The sequence below is a fragment of the Rhinatrema bivittatum genome, chromosome 1 (genome assembly GCF_901001135.1).
Source record: "Rhinatrema bivittatum chromosome 1, aRhiBiv1.1, whole genome shotgun sequence".
In the NCBI taxonomy this organism is placed as follows: domain Eukaryota; kingdom Metazoa; phylum Chordata; class Amphibia; order Gymnophiona; family Rhinatrematidae; genus Rhinatrema; species Rhinatrema bivittatum.
The window spans coordinates 82,443,912-82,460,430 of record NC_042615.1 but is presented as its reverse complement, the minus strand read 5'-3'; the positions used below and the strand labels follow the sequence as shown (position 1 = coordinate 82,460,430).

Sequence of the window (16,519 nt, the reverse complement as noted above, 5' to 3'; positions counted from 1 at the left end):
TCCTCCTCCCCCCCTCACCCACACACCATTCACTAGCTGGGACATGGGGGAAGTCAGGAGTGAGGGTCAGGCAGCTCCCCCCTGTCTGTGAAGCCAGCCTCTCACTAGTAATGCAGGGAGGGAGCTGTCTCAGACTTCACCATCCTCCCCCCCCCCCCCTCACCCACACACCATTCACTAGCTGGGACATGGGGGAAGTCAGGAGTGAGGGTCAGGCAGCTCCCCCCTGTCTGTGAAGCCAGCCTCTCACTAGTAATGGAGGGAGGGAGCTGTCTCAGACTTCACCATCCTCCCCCCCCCCCCCACCCACACACCATTCACTAGCTGGGACATGGGGGAAGTCAGGAGTGAGGGTCAGGCAGCTCCCCCCTGTCTGTGAAGCCAGCCTCTCACTAGTAATGCAGGGAGGGAGCTGTCTCAGACTGGTATCAGGGATAGGGCACTGAGTGCAGGAAGATCACAACACCCCTGGTATCAGGAATAGGGCCCAGGTTCTAGTCATATTGACTGATCACATTACTTTTTTTGTCAACTACAAACAATTTCCATTTCCCATCCCCCCAACCATCACCTCAGTTGGAACCTTGGTAACATCAATAGATAAGAGGGCAGCCAGCCAATAGGAATACATATTCATTCCTAACTGACCTTTACTGACCTGGATAGTGTCAATAATTTGTATCATTTTCTGTTAGTGTTCCTGAGTTTCCATTTCCATTTCCCATCCCCCCAACCATCACCTCAGTGGGAACCTGGTTAACATCAATAGATAAGAGGGCAGCCAGCCAATAGGAACACATATTCATTCCTAACTGACCTTTACTGACCTGGAAAGTGTCAATTTGTATCATTTTCAGTTAGTGCGCACTAACTCCCGTTAGTGTGCACTAACACGATTTAACGATTTTTAACGATAAATCGTTAGAATTTCTATTGTATTGTGTTCTATAACGATTTAAGACGATATTAAAATTATCGGACGATAATTTTAATCGTTAAAAAACGATTCACATCCCTATTAAAAACTGCTTTTCTGTACACCCTCCGACTTAATATCATGGCGATATTAAGTCAGAGGTCCCAAAACTTAAAAATAATTAGAAATAAAAAAATAAAAAAATTTTAAATCAGCCTGCAGCTCACGGGTTGAAAACCGGACACTCAATTTTGCCAGCGTCCAGTTTCCGAACCCGTGGCTGTCAGTGGGCTCATTAACTGATGCCAGAAAAATTGAGCGTCGGCTGTCAAACCCGCTGACAGCCGCCGCTCCTGTCAAAAAAGAGGTGCTAGGGACACGCTAGCATATTTTTCTTTACTGGATCGCGCACCCAGGACACTGGCCTGTGCACGTGCCGGGAGAGCATTTCTTTCTGTATCGGCCTAACAGTAAGACAGCAGTGATGGCAGAAAAAGACCAAATAGTCAATCCTGTCTGCCAAGCAGGTTTGTGAAAGTAGTAACTGCTTCTCAATGTAGGTTATTTCAAGCCTTATGTTAAGGATAGAAATATTAATAATTGAAACCAAGCAACTGTCAAACCCAGAGCAAAAATTACTGTTAGCAACATTTTACAAGGTGAGCAGTCTTTTTGATAATATATATTATGCTGCTTGAATGCATTTTCGTTTTGATTATAAAAGCAGTTCTGTGGCTTTTCCTTAAAGATAAATTTTAAAAGCCTTGCATGTGCCAAAATGGGGATATACACACCCAAGTGAAAAGATTCCAAAAAGAGGTAGAGCAAGGGCATGATATGGGTGGGGCATGGGTGCGTTGGAGCCTGGCCAAGAAATGTGTGCATAAATAGTTATGTACCCTTGTAGATGCTCCCCTGCTGTGAAAATTTACTTCTGCTATTGATGGAATAGAAGTACTAAAACAAAAAATCTAGGATTGTCAGCAGGATTTTAAGGGTTGCAGCTAATAGAGGGGAAGGGTGGCTATTAAATTAGGTGGATTTGGAAATACTAATCCTTAACTGAGTGAACTTGAAATGAACTGGGAAAATGGTGAATAGTGCCGGTGCACATCCCTTCTAAAATTCCCCTACTTATGTGGTAGATGCAGCATTTACATGTACATGCGTGCATCCATTTAAAATTACATGCACATGTACACACATCCAGTCTATTTTATAACATGCAAGTACACGTGTATGATATAAAACGTATGCATCTCTAGACTCATCCCTGCCGCAGTGTGGTTCTGTACAAGAAAAATCAAAATTCAGAGAACAGTTAAAATTTTAAAAACAGGAATGAGATCAGACACAAGCATTCATTCACTGTTATAATAAACAAACATTATTAAACACAAATTCCTTTACAATTAATTGAATAATATTTGTGAACTTGTGTAGTATTCTGAAAAAAACCTACCAAGCAAGGGACGGGACAGGGTTCTGCGGATCTCCTTGAGCCACTCACCCTTGTGAAGTCGTAGGTGACGACCTGAGAATTAGATGGATAAAGGAAAAAGAATGACACTGATTAATAATTACAACATGCCAAGTTTTGCCTTGATTTACTAGGTTATTTTTTATGCATCATAGAAAAGTCAGTAATAAAAAAAATAGTATTTTATACAGTTATCTTTCAATATAGCATTCAAAATACCAAATACCACCATTTCAAAATGATAAATATTAATATTAATACCACAGATAACTTTCTTTCTTTTGTAGTCATCGGTAGTGCGCGATAAGGCCCGTTAATGCATACTTCTGAAAAATGTTACTTAATGGTTTTAAAGTAACAACTGAGAAAGTGTTCATTAGCTAGAGGCATTCAGGTCTGAACTTCTGAACAGACAGCTGTCCTAAAGCATATACTTTTTTTTCATCTTTTTTATTTTCCCACTGTAGAATGGAACTTGACAGGGAGTCATATTCCCCCCCCCATCCTCTTCCAAGGTGGTAGCTAGTGGCAAATTCATGTCTAGGAAGCCCCGCTTTACTCATGCTGAAGTGGACCTCCTAGCCAGGCTACTCCTCCTGGATGAGGAGAATCTTTACACCCCCCCAGGCTCAGGCCTAACCTGCAAAGGGAGTCTTCTGCCTGGGCTTCTCTCCACGAGAAGCTCTGCCGGAGAGCCTCTTACCCTCGTGAGATCAAAGATCTCAAGATGAGCGATAATAATGTTGGTCATATTATTAATTATTTATATTTAGTATTTGAAAATTGAATAGAGTATGAGTAGTAGTAGTAGTAACATAGAGTGAGTTATATAAAGTTATCAGTACTAATAATTTAAAATAAATATATTTTAGAAGAACAGAAATAGTAGTAGTGTACCATCCTTACCCTATACAGGGTTCTGCGGATCTCCTTGAGCCACTCACCCTTGTGAAGTCGTAGGTGACGACCTGAGAATTAGATGGATAAAGGAAAAAGAATGACACTGATTAATAATTACAACATGCCAAGTTTTGCCTTGATTTACTAGGTTATTTTTTATGCATCATAGAAAAGTCAGTAATAAAAAAATAGTATTTTATACAGTTATCTTTCAATATAGCATTCAAAATACCAAATACCACCATTTCAAAATGATAAATATTAATATTAATACCACAGATAACTTTCTTTCTTTTGTAGTCATCGGTAGTGCGTGTACCATCCTTACCCTATATAGGGTAAGGATGGTACACTACTACTATTTCTGTTCTTCTAAAATATATTTATTTTAAATTATTAGTACTGATAACTTTATATAACTCACTCTATGTTACTACTACTACTACTCATACTCTATTCAATTTTCAAATACTAAATATAAATAATTAATAATATGACCAACATTATTATCGCTCATCTTGAGATCTTTGATCTCACGAGGGTAAGAGGCTCTCCGGCAGAGCTTCTCGTGGAGAGAAGCCCAGGCAGAAGACTCCCTTTGCAGGTTAGGCCTGAGCCTGGGGGGGTGTAAAGATTCTCCTCATCCAGGAGGAGTAGCCTGGCTAGGAGGTCCACTTCAGCATGAGTAAAGCGGGGCTTCCTAGACATGAATTTGCCACTAGCTACCACCTTGGAAGAGGATGGGGGGGGGGGGGGAATATGACTCCCTGTCAAGTTCCATTCTACAGTGGGAAAATAAAAAAGATGAAAAAAAAGTATATGCTTTAGGACAGCTGTCTGTTCAGAAGTTCAGACCTGAATGCCTCTAGCTAATGAACACTTTCTCAGTTGTTACTTTAAAACCATTAAGTAACATTTTTCAGAAGTATGCATTAACGGGCCTTATCGCGCACTACCGATGAGGTAGTGCACACTAGGGATGTGAATCATTTATCTGACGATTGAAAATATCATCCAATATTTTCAATATCGTCAGATATCGGGGGGTTCCTGATAGCGATAGGAAACCCCACGATTAATTTAGTGGGTTTTCTTATCGTTATGGGGGGGGTGGGTGGGAAGAAAGGACACAACCTAAAAACACAACTGGACCCTTTAAAATGAGTTTGTTAGTATCCCCCTACCCTCCAGACCCCCCAAAATTTTTTTTAAATACCTGGTGGTCCAGCGGGGTTCCCAGGAGCATTCTCCCATGCTTGGGCTGTCAGCTGCCACTAATCAAAATGGCGCCGATGGCCCTTTGCTCTTACCATGTGACAGGGGCTATCGGTGCCATTGGGCGGCCCCTGTCAATGGTAGGTGCACTGGATGGCCCACGCCATTTTTAAAGATGGTGCCGGCCGTCCATTGCTCTTACCATGTGACAGGGACTGGCCAATGGTACGGATACCCTGTCACATGCTAAGGGCAAAGGGCCATCAGCGCCATTTTGTTTACTAGCAGCCGACGGCCCGAGTGCGGGAGAAAGCTCCCAGGACCCCCGCTGGACCACCATGTATTTAAAAAAAATTGGGGGGGGGGTCCGGAGGGTGGGGGGATACTAACAAACTCATTTTAAAGAGTCGGCTGAATTTTTTGGTTATCGGCTCGGGCGCAGCTGATAAAAAAAAACCCAATCGGACTGCAAGATAAAAATTTTGCAATGTGAATCGGAACCGGAATTCGAACCTATACCGGTTCCAATTCACATCTCTAGTGCACTGATGTGCACATCTCTAGTATACTGATGATTGCAGTAGCACGCAATAAGTCTCGTTAGTGTGCACTACTCGCCGTTAGTGTGCACCAACTCCCATTAGTGCCCACTATGCCGAAAAATGATTTTTTACTAAAAAAAAATGCCGATCTGTGGGAAAATGAGATTTTCCCAAGGGCAGATGAACCCGAAAGCACAAACGATCAGGCACCTGACTCACATCCCTAGAATATAAATTGTTGGAAATAAATAAATAAATAGATATGAAATATTAACTATAAGAACATCATTTAGAAAACCCATTTTTTATTAACAAAATTGGAGAAAACTCCATTAGAGATTCTGAATGAGAATGCGATAAATATTCAAAAGAATGTCCTGATTTTATAAATAATCAGAATCCAAAATGTATTGTATGTGGTATCATGGACTTATTGATGATATACACAAAAATGTAATTTCTGGTACGGTTATCACTATGATCAATGGAGCACCACAAAACAAGAAAAATATAAAATGTCATGCATTGTGTTGGTTCATTTAAATTTTTTAGTATTTTTCTTTTTAAAATACATAAAGGGTAGATTTTAAAAGGGCCACACATGCACTCACAAATATGCGCATCTTGCTGTGCACAAAAAGATGTTCTCATTTATAACCTACATGTGGTAGGTCTACAGCTGTGTGCACATACTTTATGTGTGCCACAGCTCCTTGCTGAGTGCAGGAGTCTGGTGAGAGAGAGAGAGAGAGAGAGAGATAGAGAAAGGGAGAGGAAGAACGAAAGAGAGAGAGAGAAAAAACCTTTTTATGAAGCTCAGTTGCAGGTCTTGGTCAGGGTTCTACCCTAGGCCAAGGTACAGGCATTTAGACTCGGCCTCTGGGTCAGCTTGTGGTGTTGGGCCTGGGTATGGGCTCCTGCCTACGCTGAGGACCAGACTTCAGATCTGGGTTCAGCCAAGGCATCGGTCTTGTGTAGGCCTAAGCAAGGCTGAGGATTCAGCCTGGGTTTAGGTCTCACCGGCAGATTCTCACCAGACCAGGTATTTGGGGTCTGGGGGATATTCTGGCCCTGGCATTTTTCCAGGCTGGCAGGTGGTCTTGAGAGAACTTATTTTTGTTTTTTTGCCATTTGGGCGGGGGGGGGGGGGATTTATTTTAAATTGTTTGGTTCATTTTTTTTCTCACAAAAGAAATGAATCAAACAATCCACAAACTGAAATTCAGCAGAAAAACAATTTTCAAAGATGAGCTGAAAACAAAAACAATTTTTTCCCCTGCACATTCCTAGTGTGAAGAGAAAACATTTTCATTTCATTTCATTTGTTTTATACACAGTTACCACAGACCATTTAAACCCAAAAGAAATTAGTTTTTTCTTATTTTTTAAGTTACACCTCCTCATAGCAGAAGTACACTAACTTGGCACTGGACTTGGGCATGCACATATCTCTTGGTAGATCAGGGGTAATTCAGCTTAGACACAAGGATAGCAAGACCCCTATTGTGGTACATCTGTTTCATGGCAGGTAGGCAGAGTGTCAGCAAAACCCCATAGATGCGGGGAATTGCAAACAGGACAAAGGTATCAAATCCCCCTAAGGCATACAGTGTGGGAAATTGCAAACACCAAAACCTTCAGGGCACATGGTGCAGAAAATCTCAGACAGTACAGAGTTGTCAAATCTGATGTGGATTGAAGTTTTTTGTTTTTTTTTGTAATACAATTTTTATTGAGTGATCCTCAGACACAATATGAAACTTTGCCGATAACAGACAAGCAAAGATAATACAGCAAACGATATTGATGACACAAATCACAGAACCATGAGGAAACACTCCTCAATTTTTCCCCCTTCCAGATATCTATAACTGTGTCTAAGACATCTCTAGAGCCACCCTAGAGAATACTCATGTCGCCAACAAACTAGGAGAGGCTGCACTCTGATACCTCCCCCAGTCTGACATATTGAACAACTATAGCGGGCTAGCTCTGCTTAAACAAGAAGGAACAGGAGTCCAGTATGCTTATCCCCAAACCCTCACCCTCTCCAAACCTCCCCGTCCCGCTTCTCCCCCTTTACCCCCCTTCCCCCCCCCCTTCCCCTACCCAAGGCCTGGCTGACAAACCAGTTGAGACATCCATGTATACTAGAGTCCAATCATAACATTGAAGGCATGGGTCTATCACTAACCCAAAAAACAAAAAAAGAAGAACAAACAAACATCAGGCATTGAGGATCAAGCTGCGAGCCCGATGTGGCAAAGTCTGCACATATACCTCCCAGGTCTCCAAGAAAAGTCTTCGGTGCGATGGCGACAACTTAGAAGTAAAACTGTCCATATACATCATTCGATGAAAATGATTACGCCAAGTCCAATACGATGGTGCAGATATCTCCAACCAATTAAGTAGAATAACTTTTTTTCCCCACCAGCCAGGCCTTTTTAATCAGAGTTCTCAATCCTGCTTTTCTTATAACCGACTGGGGAATGCAATCAAAAAGAATCAGCTGCGGGGTAACTGGAAAACGTATTTTCAGGAGGCGTTGTAAGTAATTTACAATTTTCTGCCAGAACTGTTGAACAAGGGGACAAGCCCAGAATGCGTGAGACAAAGTGCCAATTGCAAGGTGACAACGAGGGCATGTCGAATCTGTTATGAGCCGCGCTCTCCATGCAACCTGTGGAGAGACAAAGGCCCTCCGCAGAAACTTGTATTGCATTTCCCGGTAATACATATTTTCACTGGACCTTTTTAAATTCCCCATACATGCAGAGAAGATTGCCACTGTAACCGTGAATACTCCATCTTTGGTCCAACACTCTACTGAAGTCTCATAGGTACGCTGTGACATACCTCGTTGAAGAGCCCTATAATATGTCGAGAGAGATAATGGCCGCTCCCTTCCCAACTGAAAAAAGGATTCTAACGCCGCTAAATGTGTGGAAGTCTGAGTACCAATCTGCAGTGATAATATGTAATGTCGGATTTGTAGATACCCAAAGAACTGGACCCGGGTCAAACCATATATACGTTGTACTGTGGGGAACGGCATTAGTATCCCTTCCGGGTTCACCAAGTGCCCCAAATGAGTGATACCCTTCGAGGCCCATCCCCGCAGACTAACATCTTGGGATCCTGGTAAAAACTCTGGGTTGCCCTGAACTGGGAGAAGGTAAGGGTTACATCGAGGCAGTCCCAACTTCTTTGTAAGGTATTGCCAGGATTTTCAAAACGGGACAACCAGTGGATTCCGAGAGATTGCAGACGGTAGCTCCTTCCCCGGCCCCATCAGTACATAGGTCAACACGAAGGGGGCCACCAATGTGGATTCAGCCACCAAGTCAATACAAAAGGGGATTCCCAATATCCATTCCCTAACAATCTGGAGGTTGGCCGCCACACAATAAGACTGAAGGTCGGGAACTCCCATTCCCCCTGCTCCCCAACGCAACATAAGCCAGGACAATGGTATGCGCGCCTTTTTCCCCTGCCAAAGAAATGCCCGCATCATCAGTTGAAGGGCGGCCAAATCGTTACGTTTTAGAATAAGAGGTAGGTTCTGCAACACATACAACCATTTAGGTAGTATGATCATCTTAAACAAATTAACTCGCCCCCCTACAGAAAGAGGGAGGCTTTTCCAAAGTTTGAGCTTATCTCTCGTGAGTCTCAGTAATTTTTGGATGTTTAAGTCGTATAACTTAAATAAATCTAAGGCTATATCAATCCCCAAATATTTTATTACACCGTTCGCCCAGTGCAGTGGGAAAGGGCCCTCCCACTGCTCCTGTATAGACATCGGGAATCCCATGGCCTCTGATTTCTCCCAATTAATGCGAAAACCCGAAATACCACCATAGTCCCTAACCACCTCCAAAAGGGCCGGCAAGGAGTCTCTTGGATTAGTAAGGAATACCAAGAGATCGTCCGCAAACGCGGCATATTTGAAAATCTCCTTTTTCCCTGGCGCCTGAAATAACACCCCTCGGATCGCTCGGAACGTTTGAATAGCCAGTAATAGAGGCTCCAGGGTCAAGAGAAAAAGGAGAGGGGATAAGGGACAGCCCTGTCGGGTACCCCGAAAGACCTGGAATTCAGGGGAAAATTGACCATTCACCATTAATGAGGCAACCGGGCCCGAGTATAGGAGTTGCAAGGCTTGATAGAAAAAACCTCCAAATCCCATGTCTCTCAATAGGGCAAACATAAACCCCCATTCCACCCGGTCGAAAGCCTTCTCTGCATCTAGACTAGCAATGAGGAAGGGAATATTGTGTCTGGTGCAGAGATGCATAGCAATTGTTAGCTTCCGGATATTAGTCAAGGCATAGCGTTTTTTCACAAAGCCTACTTGGCCCGGTTGAATCATCTGTGGCAAAACGGCACTCAATCTATCTGCCATAATTTTCGCCAACAGTTTATGGTCCACATCTAATAAAGAGATAGGAAGCAGGGTGCAGGGTATCCTTCCCAGGCTTGGGAATTAGAGTGATGTGGGCCCTATTCCCATGCACCGGAAAACTTCCCTTCGAGATTAGTGCTGTAAAAACTAATGGCAACAAGGGGGAGAAGGGCTCTGAAAGACACCTATAAAAGTCTGCCCTATATCCATCCGGCCCTGGGGCCTTAAACCTTGGGGAACTCCGAATAACCTGTCGAACCTCATCCTCCGTAATGGGTCGGTTAAGCCCCTCTTGCTGAGCCTGGGTCAGGATAGGGAGGTTTAACGCGGCACTAAATGAGTCCCATTGACTTGAGTCCCAGCCCTCAGCCCGATACAATGCCGCATAATAATCCCGAAAAACTTTTAGGATTTTAGGGGTTTCATGAACTATGTGGCCTTGTGGCGTACGAAGAGCCGTGATATGCCGGGACCCTCTATTAGACTTAACTAAGTTGGCCAGAAGCTTCCCAGATTTGTTACCATATCTATAGAGCCTATGTTGGTGATATAGAATGCTGTGTTTAGCCCTCTGGTGTAGCAGTGAGTTCAAAGCTGATTGAATGGTTCTATAATCACTCTTGGTTACTGATGTGCAAGAACGATTTAGTGCCCCTTTAGCCTGTTGCAATTTCTTTGTCAGGGTCAATAATTGATTATTTAGCACTTTTTTCCGATGTGATATATACGAGATAATATCTCCCCTAAGGACAGCTTTAGCAGTGTTCCAGAACAGTACTGGATCACTGCTATGTTGGGCATTTAGGGTTGCAAAATCTGTCCATCGTTCCAATAAAAAGGTTTGAAACGCTGTGTCCTCTGCCAGATAATAAGGGAAGCGCCAGCCCCTACAGTCACTCACTTGAGGGAGCACTGCCAGATCCACCCAAATTGGGGCATGATCTGAGACAATAATGTCTCCAATTCCTACTCCTGAAATTTTGGAGAAGGAATGTGTGCTGACTAACCAATAGTCAATACGGGATTGTGTGGAATGAGCTCTGGAGACATGTGTAAATTCCCGCTCAAAAGGGTTTAGAGCTCGCCATGCATCAACCAGGTGCAAACTCTGTTCAAGGAGCTGTATCCCCCGACCCTTGACCCCCGTCCGCCGCAGAGTGGCAGAGCTATCTAATTCGGGGTCCTGTAAAGAATTGTAATCTCCCCCCACTACCAGGAATTTGTCCATATATGAAAGTAACATTTTATGTATATTCTGAAAGAAAGGCATTTGCTGAGAATTTGGGGTATACAGGTTGCACAACACCATAGGCATCTGATTAATTGTTACTTCTAAAATAAGAAAGCGACCCTGAGGATCTTTATGTTCAGAAAGAACTTGTAGCGGGAGATTTTTGCGCACCAGGATAGCTACCCCCGCTGACCTCGTGGTGGCGGAGGCATAATACACCGAACCCACCCAAGACTGACATAATTTCAGGTGCTCCACATCTGTAAGATGGGTTTCCTGCAAGAATGCTATGTCCGCAGCCTGTCTCTTCAAGGCCTGTAATACCTTCGACCGTTTGACAGGTGTATTAATACCACATACATTCCAGGATATCAATTTGAGATTACGCATAGCCATTTACCCCATATCACGCCATAGAAAAGTAATTTGAACAATGAGAATTTCCCAACTCCAAGGGAATGATGACCACCCCAGCTCTGGCCATCTCCCTGTGAATGTGATTTCCCCACGCCACATGCCACCAAAATGTTTGAAATCTGTATCATGCCAGCACCTTGTATCTTTCCCTGACCCTCCTCCCCGCTCCATTCCTCCCCCCTTCCCCCCCCCCCACCCCCCTTCCCCTAATTAGACTCCCCAGAAGTCTCATCTCAACTAATTCCCCACCTAAGAGATCCTGTTAAGACACTCGGGCTCCTCTGCCCCCTCCCCCCTTTCTTCACCCCCCATCCAGCTTGCAGCAACATAACAAGGGATGGGACTCCATAGAAATAACATAACATAACAGTTGAACAAATAACAGCTTTTGTTCCCCCCTATAAACAATTTCACAATACAATATTTAAACACCTATAGTATACCAATATCCCATTGCAGCACAAAGTGGAGATCTGTTCACACCGCTTCAGCATGTGCCAGAAACTTGGAAAAAGAGAGAAAAAAAAAAACAGTGAACAGACTTAACTGTCAAATATTAAGTAACCAAAGGGTGCAGGTCCCCCTGCCCCCATAAGCAATAGATTAGGCAATGCATGCCATGCCGGTAGAAACTTCTCAGCTTAAGTAGCTGGCTGCCTGTCCTGTACATTTAAGAACATAAGAACATAAGAACATAAGAAAATGCCATACTGGGTCAGACCAAGGGTCCATCAAGCCCAGCATCCTGTTTCCAACAGTGGCCAATCCAGGCCATAAGAACCTGGCAAGTACCCAAAAACTAAGTCTATTCCATGTAACCATTGCTAATGGCAGTGGCTATTCTCTAAGTGAACCTAATAGCAGGTAATGGACTTCTCCTCCAAGAACTTATCCAATCCTTTTTTAAACACAGCTATACTACCTGCACGAACCACATTCTCTGGCAACAAATTCCAGAGTTTAATTGTGCGTTGAGTAAAAAAGAACTTTCTCCGATTAGTTTTAAATGTGCCCCATGCTAACTTCATGGAGTGTCCCCTAGTCCTTCTACTATCTGAAAGAGTAAATAACCGATTCACATCTACCCGTTCTAGACCTCTCATGATTTTAAACACCTCTATCATATCCCCCCTCAGTCGTCTCATATCCCCCCTCAGTCGTCTCATATCCCCCCTCAGTCGTCTCATATCCCCCTCAGTCGTCTCATATCCCCCCTCAGTCGTCTCCAGTATCCGACCCAGGGCTGCATCCGCCCGGACTTTCTCCAGCCCCACGATCCAGGGTTCCAATGTAAGTTTTTAAGTCAGCAACCTCACTAAACCATCTGGGTCCTCCAGGTGTACTTACACGGACCTTCGCTGGGTATACTACCACAGCTCTCTGACCCAGATTAAACAACTGTGTACACAATGGGGAGAAAGCCCTGCGCTGTGCAGATAGGGCCCCTGAAAAGTCTTGGAAGATCAGAATCTTCTTTCCCTCATACAACAACGCTTTCCCCCCGACGGCTGGCCTGCAGGATCGCTACTTTGTGAGCATAATTTAACAGTTTTATTATTACTACTCGTGGTTTTTCTTGCTGAGCCCTTTTCTGCCCCAACCGGTGAGCTCTTTCTATTCTCAGGGGACCGTGCTCAGTGCCCAGAGACAGTTCGCGAATCAACCAGTTTTCTATTTTTTGGGGCAAATCTCGATCCGCAATTTCCTCAGGGAGGCCTACCAGATGTAGATTGGACCTCCTGGACCTGTTTTCAAGGTCTTCAATACGCGCTGTGTGTCGGGTGATCTCCGCACGTAGCTCCGCTACCTCTGACCGCATGGCCTGGGCGCCATCTTCGCCGTCCGAAACCCGTTGCTCTAGGGCTGAGAATCGCGCTTCATAGCCAGCAAGCACTGTGGTCACCTCGCCGAGTTGGGACGAAAGTTTTTTAAACTCTGGCTCCAGTGCCTCTACTACCGCGGTGCGAAGATCTGCCCAGCTCGCTGGTGCCGGTAGGTCTGCCATGCTGTGTTCCTCCTCAGAGGCCGAGTCAGTAGGCCTGACTTTTTCTTTTGCCGAATCCTTGTCCCTGCGCGCCGTGCGGGTCGACATCTGGCTACCGTTCCGCTCACCAATAATAGCCGCTGGGATATTGAGAGACTTCCACGCAAAAATGAACAGCAATTAGGGCCGGATGGGGTTAGATTAGAAATCAGGGAGCCCGAGAGGGTCGGCTACATCCACTCCCTCTCACGTGTCACGTGATCTCCGTGGATTGAAGTTAATTGCAAACCACACCAATGTGTCTGAACTTCCAAGGCATAGAGTGTATCCTATGCAAACAGCACAAAAGTGTAAAACCTCCTAAACATGGGGTATGGTCCATTAGAAACAGCATAAAGTTGTCTAAATCACCAAGGTATGGAGTACGGTCTATCACAAACAGCACAAAGGTATGTGAACTATAAAGACATGAAGTGTGGTCCATCACAAAGAGCATAAAGGTATCTAAACTCCCAAGGGAAGGAGTATTATTAATAAAAAACAGCACAAAACTGTCTCAACAACCAAGGTGTGGCGTGAAGTGAATTGTAAACACAAAGTATCTCAACTACAAAGGCCTAAAAAGGCCTTTACAGCAAGATGGAAAACCATAAAAGAGGTGGGAGAAGAATCTTGTACATATTTTTCTTTTATCACATTTTTTCAGGGTACTGGGAATGCCACATTCCCATAAAATCTACTACCTGCTTCCCACACTTCCCCCACCCTTCCAAATGGACCCTGACCCTGTCTTTCCCCTTCCCCAGCATTTCAAATTACCAGATGGGCCAGAATTCATTGGGACTCTTGACCCCCTTCACCCCATCCCACCTCAACTTGGCTCTCTTGGTGATTTGACCTACACTGTGCTTTGGAGAGGAATGAATGCCATCTCATCCCTCATTTAAGGAAGCAGATTGCCTTGATTCACCCCTGCTTCTCAGCTTTCATTTGCTACTTTCTTGACTCTAAATAATGATTAATTTGTTCTGAACTCTTTTTCCTCTGTACACTGCCATTTATTGGATTCTTGAATTAAACATACAACCATTTTGTCAGCCAGTTTGATAATGTATCAGTGTTGTGCATACCTAGAATAATATAATGCAAAAAATATTATAAAGCATTAGAATCCCTATTGACACTCCCAAGGGATTAAAAACTTCTCAAACACAATATAAAAGTTTTCTTCTGCAGTTATATTAGGTTACAAAAGACCAGACTGTTCATTCCAATAGCATCATTTTCTCTGTCCTCAATGCCTGATACCTGCTAAAAACTCTATAAGCATTTTCATAACCTGATATTATTTCACATATTAAACAACAGACTTTCTAAAATAACTATATAGAACTTGTCAGCCTTCCCCAGAAGCTCACTGAGTCATATTTAAATAGCAATGACCTGGATTGTTTTCCACGGTATTCTGGCAATATTTTTAGAACCAGAAGTAGCTTGACCTGAGTGTGAACAGACTATCAAGCATAAATAATTTGCCAATTGCATATTACTTGAAAACTCTACTATTAGGATGGAAGAGGATTTCAGTATTCACATAGGTTTCCTGATAAAAATCAGCAGCCTAATTTATCTTGATTTAACTTTCGATATGTTGCCAGTCATAAATCATTCAATATTTGTATTTGGAAGTCTGAAGTACTTAAAGTGATTTAGTTGAAAAAAATGCATTTGAATACATTTGTGAAACTGGTGATTTTATAACATGGATAAATGTAACGAGTAGTGACAATAAAGAAAGTAATTCTTATCTACAACGGCTGTGGGTTTTTGTTCTTATATTAAATTCTATAACACGAATAAACAGCCTGAGGTTTGCTTGCTCACCTAATATTTTATGGTGAGTGGAGATGCAAATTGTTATATTGTCTCCTTCTCTTATTTTCATTATTCAGGAGAATATTAGAAAGGAGCATGAATATCATGCTGGGAGGGAAATCTCACTATCTGGTTTACTGAGTGGCATGGTTTTACTGTAAAAAAATGGTAAATATCTTGTACTTTACATTTTTTTAAATTAAACAATCAGCAATAGTAACAAACATTCCGTACTGACCCACATGCATAGCAATGCCTGTAACCAGGTGCCTTTGCACCAGCTGGCTAGCAACATATTTTTCTCCATTGGGGAAGCCTCGTAGCAGTGATCATTCTTAGTGCTGACTGTGATATCACTGCATCAGTGCATCATGAAACTCCTCTCTAAGGGCTGTCACAGGTTATGTCATCAACCCATGACAGCTGCCTGCAAGATTGGAGAGAGGGAGGAGGTAAGGGTCACTGGGATCAAAAGTCACCATGCTTCCAGTGCCCTTTATGATAGCCCATGTGCCAAGGAAAGCCATTGCCTCATTGGAGGCCTTGCCCAAGAGAGACTGGGAACAGATATAAATACTTAGGCATGGGTTATCTCAGCCTCTATCTCCTGCCGCTTGGGGGTTAGGCAGGCTGCCGGTTGGATAGGCAGGCTGCCGGTTGGATTACTGGCTTGGTCTCCATGTGGCAGACCAGTGGGGAAGGAGAAAAAGGGGGAACTGCTGGGGTTAACGGCTGCAGTGGTAAAATCCTTCTTCCCCTCTGATTGAGATAAAAAAAACACAAAGGAGTAAATGTAATTGGTTTTGTCTCTGTTGCCTGTGTTAAAGAGAAAACAGCAGTTTGCAAAGAGCCTTGTGGTCTTTCTTCCTCTTTCCACTTGTTTGTTGCATTGGAGGTGGACCCTTGGGCTGAGGTGGGGTTGACGCAACCTGTAGACAAGGGCCTATGGGTCCCCACTGTCAGCAGGTGAGTGGGCTGAAGCTAGAGGCCGCTGGAGCTTCACTTATACCAGCCCTTGTTCCCCTCGGGTTGAGCCTTTGGGTGCTGGGGCCAGCAGGACTTAGGTCGGCCTCAAGGTTAGTGGGAGATGAAAGGTGATTCAGTCTAAAGACAGCAGCCGGTAGGTGGCGTATTCCTATCCTGGACTGGATTCGGTACTGGAACTCAGGTGCCATAGGAACAATGTGTAACCTGAGGCACTCAAGCAAAGGAAGGCCTATGTCTTGTATGTCCACGTCCAGAGGATAGGCGAGAGGAGGCGTCACTGACAGCCTAGGATCAGAGCTGGCGGCAAATGGAAGTTGTGTCAAGCAATGTAGAACTCTGGACACAGGAAAGTCTGTAGCGTAGTCGTTCAAAGCAAGGGTCAGGGCATGGAGAAGGCAGGTGTAGTCAATCAAGGCAATGGTCAGGGCATGGAGAGGCAAGCATGGTCACGTGTAGCGGAGGTCTGGGGCTGGAGAGAAGCTGAATAGTCAGGTGTTGCGGAGGTCCATGACTGGAGAGAAGCTGAAGAGTGGTCAGGTGTAGCGGAAGTCCAGGGCTGGAGAG

At 43.9% G+C, this 16,519-nt stretch overlaps 1 long non-coding RNA gene across 1 annotated transcript in view; it reads right to left on the bottom strand.

Annotated features, from left to right (window-relative positions):
• Positions 1-2,375: 2,375 nt before the first annotated feature.
• Positions 2,376-16,519, bottom strand: part of LOC115073393 — a 143,413-nt gene continuing 129,269 nt past the window's right edge. The window contains exons 2-3 of the long non-coding RNA XR_003852009.1: positions 3,303-3,364; positions 2,376-2,450 (exon numbers count right to left, since the gene is read on the bottom strand). This is a non-coding gene — a long non-coding RNA (uncharacterized LOC115073393). The remainder of the gene's footprint in view (positions 2,451-3,302; positions 3,365-16,519) is intronic.